General features: G+C 44.7%; 1 long non-coding RNA gene across 5 annotated transcripts in view; it reads left to right on the top strand.

The window, feature by feature from the left end:
- Positions 1 to 587: 587 nt before the first annotated feature.
- Positions 588 to 17,227, top strand: part of LOC135112568 (uncharacterized) — an 18,264-nt gene continuing 1,624 nt past the window's right edge. The window contains exons 1-4 of one of the 5 annotated variants that reach the window (XR_010274469.1): positions 979 to 1,118; positions 12,437 to 13,192; positions 14,631 to 14,720; positions 15,168 to 15,327. This is a non-coding gene — a long non-coding RNA (uncharacterized LOC135112568). The other 4 variants (XR_010274473.1, XR_010274468.1, XR_010274474.1 and 1 more) reach the window with 4 other exon arrangements.

The raw sequence follows: 17,227 nt of genomic DNA, 5'->3' as shown, positions 1-17,227 counted from the left end.
TTTCTTTTTATCATCTGCTTCTTTATAGGCGCTCATTTGTGTACAGTGACTCATCCCCTACAGTTCTTTATTTACTTTATTCTTTTTAGTAATAGCTGCTGATTGCATGGGGCTCGGAAACTGTTAGTAGAAGTGAATAGATTGACAGTGAACACGTAAAGATAACAGTGTGTGTGTGTGTGTGTGTGTAAAGACGGCTCCCTAATTAATGAAGCAGATTCCCTGCCTGTATTTCTAACAAAAGTGCCAAAAGAAATGTTTCACGATACACCGTACCATGAAACATTTCTGCCCGCACCCCGACTACTTTCAAGAGGCTGTAGTTGAAATTACACGAGTATTAAGAGTGTTTTTATGGTTCTAGTGACAGACTGGTAAGGTCTCTACAGCATCAACGGGAGAACCAGTCTTGAAAATCCGGGTAATTATCTCTGTGGCCTTTGAAAATAGTCTGGTGAGAGAGCAAAGCCTTTCAGAATACAGGCACATAACCTTGCTTCATGAAAAACAAGTGCATTCATGATACCTGAGACTGCTTTGCTACATTCCCCCAGTTACTGTAATGTATCTTTTTTTTTTTTTTTATTTCGTAGCATTAGTCTGTCATTGATGAAAACACCCGCACTACATGTATTACGTGATTTCATTAGTCTCAAGTCGCTATTTCAAGTCTATAATTATAAGCCTCAATAAATACGAGAGCTGTGGTGGTGGCCTGCTTCCCGTCTGCCAATCAGAGCGTTCTATTTTTTTTCCGTTTTCTTTCGTATTCTTCGTAAAGCTTATGTGTCCTTCATTTGTCGTTACTTCTTGCCTCACAGTGTATTGGTAAATGTCTTCTACTTGTAATAATAATCGTGATTCTATTATTTTGTATCATTACAAGTAGTATTGCGAGAGTGGCTCCGTTCTTAGTGACAATTACCTCAGCACAGCCTTCACCAATCAGCGCCAAGTATTCAAGTCACGTGATACTCTCTCCTCTCCGTCTCCTCAGCCATTTGCCCTGCGCCCGCTGACGTGACGAGTCTCCGGTTGTGTTATGGCGGTGAAACGGTGTTGCGCCTGTCCCTGGCGGGCATGCTGTGGTGGACTGCGGTGAGGAGGGAGAGGTGGATGTGAGTATGGCCTGTTGGTGGATAGGGAGGAGTGGATAGTGGAAGAGAGATGTGGAGAGTAGGATGGTGGAAGGGGGAGGTGGAGGTGGCTATGGCGGACGTGACTGGGTTGAGGTGGTGGTTGTGGTGGTGTTTGGTATGGTTGGAATGGTTGTAGAGGGTGTTGGTAGTGATGGTGAACATGACTGGCTTATGTTGAAGGTGGTTGTGGTTGTTGGGGATGGTGGTGGTTGTGTGACAGTGGTGGGTGCAGCGGACGCAACGGTGTTGTGGTTGTTGGGTGTGGTTGAGGATTGCGATGGTGGTGGTGGTGGAGGTGGTAGGTGGCGGTGGTCGTAGTCGGAGCGGGCTAATTGGTGTTGGTGGTGGTGTAAAAAGGTGTTTATCGGACGGAGTGGAAGTTGTGGTGGTGGTGATGATATGATAATCAGGGATGAGAGAGAGAGAGAGAGAGAGAGAGAGAGAGAGAGAGTGTGTGTGTGTGTGTGTGTACTCCTATAATCAGCAAATTGCAGTCACTCGTTCGCTTGTTTCACCTCCCTGTTTCAGGCCTTCTCTCCCCTTCTCTCCCTCCCCACTCCCTTCCTAGCCTGCCCGCCACCCTCTCCCCGCTTTTCCCTGCCTGTTCTCCCCCTACTCCTCGTGTTCCAGTTGAGTGTTGCCTTATTTGAGTCAATGTATAATGGTTTTTATTTGAGATTGAAGCTCCACACGTAATGAAAGGTAGTAATCTGTGGTTTTGATTACTATTATTGGACTATTTATGTAAACTCACAATAGAAAATTAATTCTATTAGGAAATGTGTATATTTAAACAATTTCATCTATACAATGACCTGTGTGATGTAGTCAGTGTGAGAGAGAGAGAGAGAGAGAGAGAGAGAGAGAGAGAGAGAGAGAGAGAGAGAGAGAGAGAGAGAGAGAGAGAGAGAGATTGACAGCAAATGAAGCAATATTTTAAATTTCCTGACTCTGATTATGAAAGTTATATGATTGAGGTTGCAGTTAAGTAAGTTGAGAAGCTGAGCAGATAAATATGAGTACACCACCTGTCTGTCTGTCCGTCTTTCAGTTAGTCAGTCAGTCAATCAGTCGGTTGATGGGAGACTGGTGGAGAGACCACTCTGTCTTTCTATTCGTCTTTCAATCAGTCAGTCAGTTTGTTGATGGAGGATTGGTGGAGAGACCAATATGTGTCTGTCTGTCCGTCTTTCAATCAGTCATTCAGTCTGTTGATGGATGACTGGTGGAGAGAGCAATCTGTCTGTCTGTCCGTCTTTCAATCACACAGTCAGTCAGTCAGTCAGTTGATGGAGGACTGGTGGAGAGACCAATCTGTGTCTGTCTGTCTACGTGATGCTTCCCTCCGCCGTTTCATTACTTAGACAAAATACATGAAAGGGAAATATTGGTTTTATGGACAGGTGTGGTGGTGGTGGTGGTGGTGGCGTCATTAGTAGTATTCAGGTGTCATATCTGTAACGTAATAAGGAATGAAGGCAGGACGTATGCGATGGCAGCTTGAAGGTAACAATTGGTGATGAAAGGTGGTGGTTGGTGGTGGTGGCAGGGGCTGTGAGGGCTGCCTGTTACCACCACCCTCACTATCTCAAGCGCACATCTCTGGCTGACCCTTCGCTCCCCTGTTCATTCACTGCCCTCAATTTATTCCCACCCCCCACCTCTCTCTCTCTCTCTCTCTCTCTCTCTCTCTCTCTCTCTCTCTGGATTTAGCCAGCTATCCTCTCAGCCTCATCCCTCACGTACTGCTTCCCTCCCTCTCTCAACCATTCATCTGACTCACTCCCATTGTTTCCTCAAGTCTCTCTCTCATCCCTCATTCATCCTTTTTATTCTTATGCTTCCATCATTCACTCTTTCTCTCCTTCCTCACTCCTGTCCCTCTGATATTCACTCACTCGCAACCCTTTCATTTCTACTTTCACTCCCATTCCTCCCTCATCCCTTCCCATACGGTTTTCTACTCCCATCTCCGCCCCTCTCTCTCTCTCTCTCTCTCTCTCTCTCTCTCTCTCTCTCTCTCTCTCTCTCTCTCTCTCTCTCTCTCTCTCTGCAGACGAGTGCAGTCGTGTTTTGAGTCAGTTTTTCTAATGTTTGTGAAGTGGTTGGCGTGGGTGGCAGGGGCGTGGAGGGCGTCACGGTGGTAGTGTAGAAAAGAAAGCGAGAGAAAAGTGATGCAGCACTGGTGTTTAATACCTGAGTGAAGTACTGGCGTCGTAAAGACCATTTCTGTCCATTGCGATTTCTGAGTTTAAGTAATGAGGCTTTGTAATGTGTCGTTTATCATTTATTTTATTTTTCACGTGTACAAAAATTGTGCTTACTTTATATATATATATATATATATATATATATATATATATATATATATATATATATATATATATATATATATATATATATATATATATATATATATATATATATATATATATATACTTTTAGTACAAAAGAAAAAAATGCTTAAAAAAGAAAAACGAGTCACGAAGAACACACACATTATATATATATATATATATATATATATATATATATATATATATATATATATATATATATATATATATATATATATATATATATATATATATATATATATATATATATATATATAAGTAAACACAATTTTCCTCCACGTAAAGTTGACATCAAAACTTGCTCCATTCATTCCATTGCCAAACTGAGACCATGTACCCTGACACATTAAAAGAATAAATAAATAAATAAAAAATCCCTTTAGCTTTCTCTACTGAGAGAGAGAGAGAGAGAGAGAGAGAGAGAGAGAGAGAGAGAGAGAGAGAGAGAGAGAGAGAGAGAGAGAGAGAGAGAGAGAGAGAGAGAGAGAGAGAGAGAGAATGGTGGCCAGAGTAAGACGAAGGAGAAAGCAAGGTAAACAAAACAAGTGGAAAGTAAGAGAGAGAAAAGTAAGAAAATACAGATGAAAAGAAAATCTGCGGTAAAAATGCACCGCTGAAACAAAAACGAATGAGAAAGTGTAATGAAATGATGAGATATTTGTGCGTTTTTGTGAGCCAGCAATTATGCTGCACCCCCTCCCGCTACCATTACTACTACTACTCGTACTACTACCACTGCAAGTGTTGTAGCAGGAGGTTACAGAAACGAAGAAGCGTAAACACCTGGAGATAGCTGAGCTTGATAGGAAGTTACAAGTAGAATATGAAGCAAAACTCAAAGACTCACTGAGAGAACTTGAGAGGACTGTGAAGAACAACTCAAGAACATTTGGCCCGAAGTGGACGACCTGTACGAGGCCAAGGTGAGAGTGAGACTGAGAGGGGAGTGGGTACGTGACGGATTTGAACTGGAGAAAGATTAGGGTGGAGAGAATTGAAGGTTGTAACTTCTAGGGACATTGAGAGGGAGTGAGAGAGTGAGAAGGGAGTGGGTAGGTGACGGTTTTGGACGTTAGAAGGACTACGGTGGAGAGAGTTATATATAAAAAAAAAAGTGTTATATTAAGTAAAATCTGTAAATATTTAACACGTCAGGCGCCACACGTACCACCGCCGTTACATTTCAGACTATTCAAAGTTGCCGTGCGTACCACTGGCCCAACATTTATCACTTTTCTTCCTTTTTTTTTTTTTAACAATGAATTCCATTAAATAATGGGCAAAAATGAAACGCAGATCTTTTAAACAAATGTTGATTACTAATTATCATAATTTTTAATGAGGCAAATATAATAATGGTAAAATAATGAAACAGTATCTTTTGTGAAGTGACATTGTAACTGGTCAAAATACAAAGGTGGAACTCTACATGGTAATAATAAAACTTGTCTCAGTCACGGCTCAACATATAGATGTAGTATCCTTAACAACTGTCATCTATATATTCTTTTATTATAAAGCAAATCTGTGATTGCAAAACAACATAACATTTTTACCTACTCTTATTGAAATCATTACTATCATTTCTTGCACAAAGGAGAAGTTTTCCTGTAACAAATGAAAGCCTGTGTCCTGTTTGCAGCTGCACAAAGAAAAGGCTTTATCCTTCAACCTTCATATAAACAGCTTCTTCATTCCTTTGTAGTGAAAACAGTGACTCAAGAAATGATTGCAGCAAATGTGTGAAGGTCACTATTGATGGAGAGAGTGCTTTCTTTCAAAACATGGGAGGCATACATGTAGCTTCCCATCACACTGATCACATACATTCTTCACTCTCCTACCTTCTCAAGCTGCACTTGTCCGCCCTTCATTCACACTAAAGATTTGACAGTGCCATCTGCATCTTTTTCCCGCTCTTCTAGAGTGACCTCGCAATCCAACAAGAAAATAGTGTTCTCTTACCTCCCAGAGAGAGAGAGAGAGAGGGTGGAGGAGGGGGGCTATTTTCGGTTTGTCTGTCGGTTTCTTTTTTTTTTCTATTTTGTTTAATCTACTACTACTACTATTACTACTACTATTACTACTACTATTACTACTACTACTACTACAACTACTACTACTACTACTACTACTTTTTTTTTAACTACTACTACTAATACCTCCACCCCATGTTTATTGATGTGTCAGTTAGGGGCTCCATTACTTGGAGGTCATTAGCCCCAGCTCCCGCTAATGACTGTGGCATCCAACCATATCTAATACTCTATAATATAAACATTAGTTGTTAACTATAAATTCATTCTACCTCTACTCTATCTACTCTTATGCCACTCTCCACCACTGTAGCCTCGCAGTCGAGGCCTCCTAAGTCTGCAGGTATGGGAGTGGAATGCCTTGTTCCCCTGAGACACAGGAGGGCAGATCTGAGGAGGGAGAATGAGAGGCGGCACCTCATCCATGCGACGACATGGCTCCTTGGCTGGTGCTTCTTTTCTGCCATTAGGTCGGCTAGTCTTGAATAGAAGCACTGAGCCTTGGAGCCCATCCCGCCAGATGTGGTGAAGACCAGAGGTGTGAAGCTGCCCTGGTCAACGTGTTGGATTCTCTCCCCATACGCTCGGATCTTCTCCTGCTCATTCTTGCGGTGGGCGGCCTCCAGGGAGAGTTCGTGGTGACAGGCGGCCATCGGGTCAAAGATCCGTATGTCCATGAATGCTTTCTGTCCCCTTATCCAGAACCCTCGTGCACTGACGTCGACTCGAGCCTCGTTGGTGGTGTTGGCTGTTCTGTAGCGCAGGTGCTCGCCGTCTAGCGGCAGGAGGGTCGGTTCAGTGGAGACATCGTGGCACACCTCCCTGAGCATGCTGGCGGTCAGATCTCTCACCTCATCGTGCCTGATACATACGAATCCCCCCTTTTTGCACGTCATGGTGTGGTTGACGTCATTGGGGGAGCCACACACACAAGTACTGGGGAGTCCTTCCATCGGCCAGCCGTACCTCAGAGCAATGGCGTCGACAAATTCTTGTTTGTTGAGGCTGAAGCCCTTCGCTCTGATGGGCAGTGACGTTAGCCAGTTAGAGGCTCCCGTTTCCTGTGCAGTGAGGATTTTTCTCACTGTGGTTGCAGGCAGGATGTTTATTAGGTCTTCGAGACAGTTTCGTTGATGTTGTTGCCTATCTCTAGATATAATTCGTCCTTGCTCAGTGACTGCACTTTGGGCTATTTCACCATGTGCGTCCTGAGCAATGATCTTCTCTGTGAGGGACCTGGTGAGCTTGAGGGAGTTGAGGTTCTCCACAGTCGCCAACTTCTCAGGGGAGGTGATTCCCATCCCGCCCAGTCTTGGTGGAAGTTCGAGCAGCGCCCTTTCCCCATCTCCGATGGTGTGGTATCTCAGTAACGCTGGGAGGAAGGTGTTCCTTATCGAGACCTCCAGTGGTGCAAGGAGAGGGCTGATGCCTGGGATGGTGCGCATGGCGAATTTCCATCGATGCTGCAAGCCGTGGGTGTAGGCAGAGTAGGCTGCATGAGGCTCAGTCCTGGCCATGTCAGACAGGACTTCCACCTCATGTATCCACTCCTTCACCTTTTCTCCTATGTACTCCTTCTTGAACTCCTCTGTTCCGATGACAGCACCCAGATGCCGTTGTCCATCCTTTGTTATTATAACTCCACTGCCACTGAAGCTATCCACTGCACTGTCATAGTGTTCAGGCTTTACAATAAGGACGGACTTAGCGGCATTGGGTGTGTACCCTATGATGGGACCATTGTCGTTCACTAAGCCCCACCATTTTTTCAAGTCTGTTATTTTGCCGGCCCCTGACAGGTCATCCGCGTACGCCACTTGCTTCACACTCGTTTTCTCATATGAGATAACTTGTTGCAGCACTGAAAGTCCGAGGGCGTACATCGCCATGGCCACTGGGTCACCTTGTGTTGTCCCTTCCATGGACTTTAACACCTTAACACTATTACCACTATTACTACATATTATGTACAAATCCGAGGGGTCACTATATGTGTTTTCTACATATTGTGCCAGAGAGGGACATTTTACTCGAATGTTGTGAAGCATTGTTTTTCTGTTAATAGTGTTCAAAGCGTTTTTGGCGTCCACTAATAACACCGCTTCACAATTGTCTTCACTGAACATTTCCCTCATAGCGTGGATGGCGGCTTCCCCTCCTGCCTGCTGTCCTGCACATACTTGCAGGTTCCCCGCTGCCCTCCTTACGTCGTCCTTGACCACCGTCATGACGCATTTACCCACGATGCGTCTTATCACCTCGCCGATGCCAATTGGTCTGCATCCCGGCTTTTTGTCCAGCGGAATTAATCGGCATGCTGTGAGAGCCTCGACGTGGTGACAATTTGTGGTGGCAAGCTTCCTCGCCAGTGCTGCCAGGGCGCCGCATAGGTCGTTAGCGGCGCTGCCACAGAGTGCGCCGCTCAACAGGCGACGCCACCCTCTAGCGTCTAGTCCTGAGGGACCAGCACTGCCGTGTGTCTGGAGAGACTTCTTCCAGATCATCTCTCCAGTTATCACCTCGTAGATGACATCATTGGGCTTGCGGAAAGGCCCCTGCATCCTGAGGCCCTCCTCGTCACCGGGGGGAGGATGTTTTTCCTTCAGCAGGTGGATGGTTTCCCTGGTGAGGGGCAACACTCCACCTGACTGCTGTTCATTAAGTGCCCGCAGAGCCCTGGACACCTGTCCTTGCCGCATATTGCCAGCGAAATTACGGGCTTTGTCTTCCTGCCCTTGTTGGTTTCCTGATGGCCTTGGCAGCCTCTTCTGGATGGCTCGGGCTTCCTCCAGGAGCTCATCCAGTTGGTTGTTCTGCCATAGACCCACTCTTCTTGCGACGGCTTTCACGTTTTCCGCCACCTTCGCATTTCTGTGTCTTTTGAAAGAAGAGTTTTGGCAGTGTGAAGAATAATTTCATCGCATACGGTGCGAGGGGTGACTCTTGTAAGTAATTGTTGAGGAGGATGACCATCTCTTGTACAATTTTGTTGGTGGCTGCACACTTTGGTGGATCGAACAGATGACATGTCGACCACCCAACTAATTCTGTGTAAGTGTTGTTCACCCACATGGTTGTTTCTTCTTCTGTTAGTCCTTTCCAGACTAAGTTTCTCCTCCCGTTTGTATGTCTCGCGGCGTACACATTGTGTTGCGGTAGCGATGGGGCGTGTTGTGACGGTGTTGATGGCAGGGCAGCCTCCCCTCCCATCTCTGTCTCCATCGTTCGCTCTTGTTCCTCATCCTGCTGGGATTCCTGGCTGTCCCCTGGCTCCTCCTCCCTCTCACTGCCCTGGTGGTCACGTCCCAGGGGGTTTTGGCATCCATCTCCCTTTCTACAATTTATACACTTTTTGTTTTGTCTCACACATTGACAATTAACACATCTGTGTTCCTCTTTTGTACACTGACAACATCTTCTTTGTGCAGGTGGGTTAGACATTGTATTAATAACATGACATTATTAGAGAGAGAGAGAGAGAGAGAGAGAGAGAGAGAGAGAGAGAGAGAGAGAGAGAGAGAGAGAGAGAGAGAGAGAGAGAAGTGAAGGAGGGAGGGGAGGGGAAGAGGTAGGAGGGAGGAGGGAGAGAGAAGGGAAGTAGGGGGAGAGGGAGGGTAAAGGGAGGGGTAGGAGGGGAAGGGGAATAGGGGAAGGGAAAGTGACAACAGAGAGAGAGAGAGAGAGAGAGAGAGAGAGAGAGAGAGAGAGAGAGAGAGAGAGAGAGAGAGAAGTGAAGGAGGGAAGGAGGAAGGGTAGGGGAAGAGGTAGGAGGGAGGAAGGAGAGAGAAGGGAAGCCGGGGGAGAGGGAGGGGTAGGAGGGAGGAGAAATAGGGGAAGGGAAAGTGACAAAGTGACAACAGAGAGAGAGAGAGAGAGAGAGAGAGAGAGAGAGAGAGAGAGAGAGAGAGAGAGAGAGAAAGTGTGAGGGAGGGGGGCAAGAGAGATAGGGAGAGAGAAGGGAAGGAAGGAGGGAGGGATGGTAGAGGGAGAGGTAGGAGGGAGGAGGAGTAGGGGAGGGGGAGGCGACAACAGAGAGAGAGAGAGAGAGAGAGAGAGAGAGAGAGAGAGAGAGAGAGAGAGAGAGAGAGAGAGAGAGAGAAGGGAAGGGAAGGGAAGGAGGGAGGGAGGGAGGGTAGAGGGAGGAGGAATAGGGGAGGGGAAAGTGATAGCAGAGAGATAGAGAGAGAGAAAGAGATAGAGAGATGAGGGAAGGAGAGAGAGAGAGAGAGAGAGAGAGAGAGAGAGAGAGAGAGAGAGAGAGAGAGAGAGAGAGAGAGAGAGAGAGAGAGAAACATTTATGGTAAATATGGGACTTAGATATGTATTACAGGCACTTTACTCAGTATTCCCTACAATGTTTAGCGGCAGTAGTAGTGGCAACAGCCGTCTTAGGAGTACCGTTACAACAGTTAGAGTGATAGTATATTACTACTGAAAATTTAATGAAGATCTGTAATTTTGGGTACTCACGTGGTGTGCATGGCTCCAATAAAATTAAACAGAAAGATTTATACCTAGTATTATAACAGAGATATCAGTCTATAATATATAGTAAGATTTATATAGAAATATATGGAGTAGGTGGCACCTGTATCCCCGACGGAGAGTGGATGGGCAGCCGCGCGGGCTGCTCGGAGTTTGCCCTACGCGATTTATCACCTGATAACCCTTCCGACCTAGTTCGACCCTTTCAACGGTCGCTCCGTGACGCTCACAACAACCACTGATTTCAGAATATGATAAATCAATATTTTTCACGTGATTTATACGAGTATTGACACTGATATTACACTGGGCCCACCCTCTCCATTTCACTCATCTCTGTGTCTTTTGTCACAAAATTTCACAAAATTTTAACCTTAAAAATACACCTTAATCACGGAGCCACACACCCACACGTCTTACCCCTACCAAGCTACTACTACTACTACTACTACTACTACTACTACTACTACTACTACTACTACTACTACTACTACTACTACCACTACTACTACTACTACTATCACATCTACTACCACCACCACCACTACTACTACTACTACTACTACTACTACTACTACTACTACTACTACTACTACTGTTACTACTACTACTACTACTTTTTTTTTTTCTACTACTTAATAATACCTCCACCCCATGTTTATTGATGTGTCAATTAGGGGCTCCATTACTTGGAGGTCATTAGCCCCAGCTCCCGCTAATGACTGTGGCATCCAACCATATCTAATACTCTATAATATACACATTAGTTGTTAACTATAAATTCATTCTACCTCTACTCTATCTACTCTTATACCACTCTCCACCACTGTAGCCTCGCAGTCGAGGCCTCCTAAGTCTGCAGGTATGGGAGTGGAATGCCTTGTCCCCCTGAGACACAGGAGGGCAGATCTGAGGAGGGAGAATGAGAGACGGCACCTCATCCATGCGACGACATGGCTCCTTGGCTGGTGCTTCTTTTCTGCCATTAGGTCGGCTAGTCTTGAGTAGAAGCACTGAGCCTTGGAGCCCATCCCGCCAGATGTGGTGAAGACCAGAGGTGTGAAGCTGCCCTGGTCAACGTGTTGGATTCTCTCCCCATACGCTCGGATCTTCTCCTGCTCATTCTTGCGGTGGGCTGCCTCCAGGGAGAGTTCGTGGTGACAGGCGGCCATCGGGTCAAAGATCCGTATGTCCATGAATGCTTTCTGTCCCCTTGTCCAGAACCCTCGTGCACTGACGTCGACTCGAGCCTCGTTGGTGGTGTTGGCTGTTCTGTAGCGCAGGTGCTCGCCGTCTAGCGGCAGGAGGGTTGGTTCAGTGGAGACATCGTGGCACACCTCCCTGAGCATGCTGGCGGTCAGATCTCTCACCTCATCGTGCCTGATACATACGAATCCCCCCTTTTTGCACGTCATGGTGTGGTTGACGTCATTGGGGGAGCCACACACACAAGTACTGGGGAGTCCTTCCATCGGCCAGCCGTACCTCAGAGCAATGGCGTCGACAAATTCTTGTTTGTTGAGGCTGAAGCCCTTCGCTCTGATGGGCAGTGACGTTAGCCAGTTAGAGGCTCCCGTTTCCTGTGCAGTGAGGATTTTTCTCACTGTGGTTGCAGGCAGGATGTTTATCAGGTCTTCGAGACAGTTTCGTTGATGTTGTTGCCTATCTCTAGATATAATTCGTCCTTGCTCAGTGACTGCACTTTGGGCTATTTCACCATGTGCGTCCTGGGCAATGATCTTCTCTGTGAGGGACCTGGTGAGCTTGAGGGAATTGAGGTTCTCCACAGTCGCCAACTTCTCAGGGGAGGTGATTCCCATCCCGCCCAGTCTTGGTGGAAGTTCGAGCAGCGCCCTTTCCCCATCTACTACTACTACTACTACTACTACTACTACTACTACTACTACTACTACTACTACTACTACTACTACTACCACTACTACTGCTACCACCACCACCACCACTACTACTACTACTACTACTACTACTACTACTACTACCACCACCACCACCACCGCTACTACCATCACCACCAACACTACTACCATCACCACCACCACGAATACCACCACCACCACCACCACGAATGCCACCACCACCACCACCACCACGAATACCACCACCACCACTATTACCACCTCCACAACCACCACTACTACCACCGCCTCCACTACTACATCCGTCACCACCACCACCACCACCACCACCACCACCACCACCACTACTACCACCGCTACCACCGCCACCACCACCACTACTACAACTACCACTGCTACTACCACCATCACCACTACCACTACTACTACCACAACCACCACCACCACCACCACTACTACCACTACCACTGCTACTACTACTACTACCACCACTACCGCCAGTACTACTACTACTTTTACTACTACTACTACTACTATTGCAGGTGACCCATGAACTACCCCTAACAATGTGATGAAGAACCAGAAGTGGGTTGTAGGTGACGAGATAACTATCCCAGGTCATCCCGGAAGTGGCGAGGTGATCCCATACAACTCCACAAGGTCGTGGAGGACGCCAGGCATAGCCACGTGGTCACCTACACTCAGCCATCCACCTCACCTGCCCTAGACTGCTACCCAGACACGATCCAGCCACAAGAACCCAGATAAGCACTTCACGGGTCCTTGGTTGTGGTTAGCTAGCTAGTTTGTTTAGGGGTCACTTGCTGTAGATAAGAACCCTCCTCGGTCTGCTGCAATTATTTTTTTTTTTTTTGTGGTGTAACGCTGTGCTCTACGTAAGAGTGATAGTGATTGGTGTAACGCTGTACTCTATGTGAGAGTGATAGTGTTTGGTGTAACGCTGTGCTCTACGTGAGTGATAGTGTTTATCTTTATTTTATTTATTTATTTTTTTTCCTGAAGACCAGTTCTGAGGTTATCTGGAGGTTAAAGGAGAAGAGTTCTTCACACCTGTGTTTTTTCTTTTTATTTATTGGTCACTTTTTGTTTTTTGTTGTGATTGTTATTTATTTATTTTATTTTTTTTTATTGAAATATGTGAGTGCGAATGCAGCACAATATATAAAGGTGTGCATTCCAGAGTGGAAGGAAGGCGTGCACAGGGTAGAGTGAACAGGATGCAGTGCCTTTTTTTTATCATCAGACCCTGATTGATTGAAGCAAATGAAAACTTTAGTGTGAGTACCTTACAAAGACACTTGACAATACTAATGTCACCTCACCTCGTGGTTTCACCTTAAACCTACAAACATTGGCTGGACACAAGGTCATAGAAATAATTTATTCTCATTTATTCTCATCTTTACAAATTACAGTCTTTACACATTAAAGTAACTAATCACCTTTATTCATCCACTTGCGGGGGGTTGAAGGATCGCTAATCCCATGTTAAATTGCCTGTGTTCAACTCGCATCTCCTCCCTCATTTATTGACCAATTCATTAAAAAAATATATATATTTTTATCAGGAAGGTTGGAAGAAGAATGTCTGATATTTTTATCAGGAAGGTTGGAAGAAGAATGTCTGCTATCTTTTTTTTTTTTTTTTTGTACGATAAGATTTTTTTTTTTCGATGAAAAAGTAAAAAAAACTGTGTCAAATATTTACTTTCAAATATTTGTCAGAAATCAAAATCAGTTACAAACAAACATGACGACAGCAGACTTTGTTCGCCTCTCACAGTTTGATAAGCAGCAATAGCCCATCTATGTGTAACAGCAATAACAACGGAGATAATTTTTATATGCCAAAATCCGCCATTTTAAGTTATGTCAAAGTTTAAGGGGTTGACTATAATTCACATATTGCAGCTAAGGACTTGAAATTCACATATATACATCAGAATATGTTGAAAAAAGCAGACATAGATTAATTTAGTTTAGTTACTCTGATTGGTTTTGTACAAAGGCCTAAAGCGATTCATGATTTCACCCTTAATTACCGTGGGGGGGGGGGAAGGCGGGTGAAAATAATTTGTTATATTTCGACTTATTTTTAGATAAAAACCAGTGTTTAACTGTTTAAATATAAATAAAATATTAATGCAAAAGATATCTAATGCAGACACATTGATTATTTGCTAGATTTACGGAAAAATAATTTTATATTTCGTTTATAAATAAAAAAAAACTAAAATTTCGTGCTCTCTAGTGTTGTACGCAGCAAAAGAACCGTAGATATTCATAGGAGACTGAAGAAGAACGGGTATGTCCGAAAAAAAAAAAAAAATCGGAAAAGAAAAAAAATTGTCATACATGTCTCGCGGTGAAAACGTGGAATTTCTTAACAGAAGACCTCTTTACATAAGGGATTTTTTTTTTTTTATCAAAACGTTACATATATCAAGTGGAAAAAATGTAGAAAATTACAAAAAAAAAAAAAAAATAAATTTCACGTCTGGATTGTACAACACCCTTGATGCAAAAAATGTTTGCGCGCCTGACGTTGTTAACACACACGACACTCTTCCCTTGAGAAAAGATGGTACCCTTCACGAGTGTCTTACTATTTCTTTGCAGAGCCCCTCTTCTTGATGACGACGCGTACACTGTCAGCTACACTTTGCAGCGTCTCTCACTTAAATTTTTCTCAATATCTTTGTATCTCCATTTCAGATAAATTGTTCTTTTCCAAGGGTTGAGGAGAACATGGTCGTGGTTCAAGTGAAGCCCCTACAGCCACTCCCTGACAAGTCTTCCACACTGGTGAGTGGTGTTTAAGCATGTTTTAGTATTGCTAATTCCTTATTTCCTAGAACATCTACCACTATATAATGGAAATGTCATTCCAACACAAATAACGTCAAGGAAAAATAAACTCTACACTAACTAAGTGATGAAAAACGTAGCATCATCCGCTACACAAAACAATACAGCAGCGAAGTGACACTACCAGGACTTGAACCAACACCTGCCTGCCTCACTGACACCTGCCGTGGTGCCAGGGAATGCCGAGGCCTGTGCTGCCACCACGCTGAGAGAAGGAGAAAGAGAAGAGCATCAGAGAGGAATGACCGTGGCAGGAAGGATGGTGTGTTAGGTGAATGGTTCAGACTGACAGTGGACAGAAGAAATGCTGGAGAATGATTAAACCACAGTTGGTTCATGTTGTAGTTGTTCAAGGTTTGGAAGAAAACATTTTTTTTTTTCTAGACAGTGGCAGCAGACACAATAGAGGATGGTGTGGTGGACAAGAGGATGCAGGGAGACGGCAGACAGAATGGAAGCTACAGATGAAAGAAGAGCAGGTCAAGCCATGGCAGCAGACAGACAGAGAGACAGATTGGATAAGAAAGAAGTATTATTTAGTGAGGTAAGGAACTGTACAACCCTTCACAGTGCTGACTACTTGATAGCAGAGGTGGTTCATGTTGGTTCAGTACTTCAGGATTTGTTTTGAAGCTGTTACGTGAAAAGAACATTCTGAGGAATGAGAGGTTGTATTGTCACTTGTCAACAAAGTGGCAGAGTATTGCTATAACATTTATAGCCAAAGCTGTTCCAGCTGCCTGAGTGTGTCATGTCCATTGTGTACCTTTGTCATGTCTACGCTAGTGGAGAAGAGGGAGGAACAAACCTTGAATCGTCCAAGTTTAGAGTTTTTAGCAAAGGTTTGAGCGAAGAGTTCAGCTTTAGAAATAGATGTGATAGCAGGGGTGCCATCTGGTTGAAATAAAGAAGGGAAAGAAGGAGAAGCAAAGTTATTATAGATGTTTTTTCGTAAGTGCCAGAAGTCACGAGGGCAAGTTAGATCTTGAGAGGTTTTGACACTTTCTGTTAATGAAAGAGTTTTTGGCTAGTTGGAGAACAGACTTGGCATGGTTCCGGGCGGAAATGTAAAGTGCATGAGATTCCGATGATGGAAGAAGGCTTAAGCACCTTTGGTGGGCCACCTCTCTATCATGTATAGGACGAGAACAAGCTATGTTAAACCAAGTTTTGGAAGGTTTAGGTCGAGAAAAAGAGTGAGGAATGTACGCCTCCATGACAGACACTATCACCTTTTATGCACTCGGCACACAGAGACGGACTCTGTCACGGAAGCAGTAGTCATTTTCCAAGGAAAATCAGCAAAATACCTCCTCATGTTCCCCCAACTAGCACAGGCAAAACGCAAGTGGCACCTTCCTTTAGGGGGATCATGAGGAGGGATTGGAGCGATAGGACAAGATACAGATATGAGATTGTGATCGGAGGAGCCCAACGGAGAAGAAAGGGTGACAGCATAAGCAGAAGGATTAGAGGTCAGGAAAAGGTCAAGAATGTTGGGCCTATCTTCAAGACGGTCAGGAATACGAGTAAGGTGTTGCACCAATTGCTTTAGGTCGTGGAGAATAGCAAAGTCGAAGGCTAGTTCACCAGGATGGTCAGTGAAGGGAGAGGAAAGCCAAAGCTGGTGGTGAACATTGAAGCCAGTCTCCAAGAATTGAGATCTCTGCAAAAGGGAAGAGAGTCAATGTGCTCCACTTTGGAAGTTAAGCAGTCAAAGAATTTTTCATAGTCAGAGGAGTAATTTGAGAGGTATACAGCACAGATAACAACAGAGTGACTCTGTTGTCGTAGCCAGATGGTGGAAAACTCGGAAGATTTTAGAGAGTGGAAAGCAGGTTAAGTCATTGCGCACATAAACACAGCATCCAGCTTTGGATCGAAAATGAGGATAGAGAAAGTAGGAGGGAACAGAAAAGGGGCTACTGTCAGTTGCCTCAGACATCTGAGTTTCAGTGACGAAAGGATGATGAAGCTTAATAGAGGAGAGGCAGTGTTCTACAGATTGAATGCGAATGTTGCAGAAGTTTATGAAGAAAAACAGAGGGGTATCAAGACATTTAGGGTCGTTACCAAAAGAGCAGTCTGACCCGGGGACAATTATGGTCCGCTCACCAGATGGGGACTCCGAGGCTGGTGTAGGAGTATGTGTGTAATAATTATGTGCTGGTAGTTGTTTTGTATGCAGGAAGAGAGATATCTCCATGACTATAACGTTTGATACGATTGAAAACATCCTTTGGTTTCCACAGATATGTACACACACTAGTAACAGTTTTCACCTGTAGCACCAGAAACAGTCTTCCTCACACGAACCGTTTCACTGCCGGGACTTGAAGGCTGATGAAGCAGAGCGGCGGAGGTCACGCCTCTCAAAGTGTTTATACTTGTTTTCAACACCGCCATAACTAATACAAACTCTTTAGTGCAGGTAGTTAAATAAC

This window comes from Scylla paramamosain, chromosome 2, assembly GCF_035594125.1.
Source record: "Scylla paramamosain isolate STU-SP2022 chromosome 2, ASM3559412v1, whole genome shotgun sequence".
Lineage (NCBI taxonomy): Eukaryota > Metazoa > Arthropoda > Malacostraca > Decapoda > Portunidae > Scylla > Scylla paramamosain.
This window is presented reverse-complemented; position numbering and strand designations above follow the sequence as displayed.